This window comes from Nicrophorus vespilloides, unplaced genomic scaffold (genome assembly GCF_001412225.1).
Source record: "Nicrophorus vespilloides isolate i.1.1-1 unplaced genomic scaffold, Nicve_v1.0, whole genome shotgun sequence".
Lineage (NCBI taxonomy): Eukaryota > Metazoa > Arthropoda > Insecta > Coleoptera > Silphidae > Nicrophorus > Nicrophorus vespilloides.
Genome location: NW_017098167.1, coordinates 1,174 through 3,571, shown reverse-complemented (window position 1 = coordinate 3,571; position 2,398 = coordinate 1,174).

Sequence of the window (2,398 nt, the reverse complement as noted above, 5' to 3'; positions counted from 1 at the left end):
ATATGTAATACTTTCAGATGATGATGACAAATCTTTGTGGAGAAATAACCAAAGTCTAAAAAACTTCATTTATATTGTTTTTTCTTAAAGATATATTTTCTTCAAACATGCTTAATCAATTTAGTTGAACTGAATATAATAATAATAATATACTAATAATTAGTCTTTCCTATCTGCTATATCTAAATTAAATGTATGATCTATGCTATATTCGCTTGCCTTATCCACGGACATTTCCCGCAACAATGGAAAGAAGCTATGGTGCTCATGTTCGCCAAACCGGGGAAAGACCCAACCCTTCCAGGCCCACCAGACCCTGATTAACCAAACAAACCAACGTCTTCGCATCTCGTTGCATTGCTAAAGAAAACTATTGTTAAACTATTACTATATTACTATATAACTATTCAACTTATGCTATATTTAATATTTTCTGCAAATTTATTAATTCTATAATAATATGAATATTATGAGCAATATCTATGACTGGTCCAAATTTTCTCAATAATTGATTTTTTTAATTCATTCCATGTATTAAAATTATTCCCTTTCACTAATAATTCTGCTTCTTGTCTTAAACTTGAAAAAATTATTGATATAAGTTGTTCTTCTATATTTAATATAGATTTGTCTCTAAATTAGCTATTGTTTCGTTATAAAACTTAAATTTTCTAAGTATATATATATATGTATATATATAATAACTTTATTGCCAATATATCTCGACAGTACAAATTTATCATATTATGTCCGATTATATAAAGAAAGATGTTCTTGTAATCTATACCGGTGGAACCATTGGCATGACCAAAAATGAAGGAGGTATATATAACGTACAAACAAAAAACAATGTTTGTTATGTCTCATCCTAGTTTTAACTCCTTCGAATAAATTCATCGAGCGAATAAAGAATACTACGGATTTGCATGACGAAAGTTTGGCAAGAAATTATTTCAATGAAAAGATGCAAGATAATATTTTCATCACACGGTAAGTATAACATTTTCTTGTGTATGTGTTTTTAATTAATATTTCTTTTATTTAGTTTCTATGGAACAGTTATTAAATATAAGATCTATGAGTACAAACCGTCATTGGATACTACCAATATGTCGCTGGAGGAGTGGAAGCGTATCGCCATTGACATTGGGGTAATTATGACATGATTTTCATTATTTCCTCTTAACTATAGAATTGTCTTTCGCAGGAAAACTATGAAAAATACGATGGGTTTGTGGTCCTACACGGAACTGACACCCTCATTTATGCTGCTGCATATTTGAGTTTCATGTTAGAGAACTTGGACAAGACTGTTATAGTCACTGGAGCACAGGTATAAAACAACATGATATCAAATAATAATTTCTCATAATTTTATTTTCATCTCATAAGATTTCCATTTTCGAGGAGGATAACGACAACCAACAATCAACAACGAAGGCGGACGAAGGTTCTTCGGACGGTGAAGAGCACGTTCCACCCGAGCCAGGAGAAAAAAAGAAGAGAATCAAGAAAAAAACAGAGATAAACATCCCAATTCAGGGGACAAAAAAAGCAAACACGCGGCAAATCCAGCAAAAGCAAGTAAGTGCGGAGAGTTGCAGTATAAGCAGCGGTAGCAACATGGATATAAACAAAATACATGCTGAGTTGGTGGAATACAAAGCAAAAATCGCCAGCTTAGAAAACATTATTATGAAACAGCAAGAATTGCTTAACGAACAAGGTTCATTGCTTTTGGAACAACAACAACCGCAGCAGCAGCAACAACAACAGCAGAAACAAAAACAACAGAAGAAAAATAGCGGTAATGAGCCAACGTGACTACTAGTAAATAACCCGTACTCTGTTTTAGCAAGTCTGCCAAACGCCTCGGAAGAGTCCCAGCCGAAAGTCACATCAAATATTACAAAAAAACCTAAAACCACACCAAAGCCACCTTCCGTTTTTCATTCGAGACGTGGATGATATCAATAAACTCCTCAAGGACTTTGATACCGCTGGGAAGAACGCGTACACACTTAAATTGGTTGCGAAAAATTAGGTGAAGGTACAAGCGATTGGTACCAATGACTTCGAAAAGATTAGCGCGCTAATCAAAGAGAAAAATATCCCATGCCACTCCTACCAGAAGAAAACTGAACGCTCCTTTAGGGTCGTATTAAGAGGTATGCATTCCTCATGCAATACCGAGGACATAAAGAAGGAAATTGAGTCCTACGGCCATACTGTACGGAATATCAGTAACATAAGGAGTAGCAGGGACTCGAGCAAACAACTTCCTATGTTTTTTGTTGAGCTGAAGCATGCAGAAAACAACAGGGACATATATAATGTTGTGTTTTTGCTGCACCAAAGTAGCAGCAGTGTCTTCGGTGCCAATGCTATGGACACACAA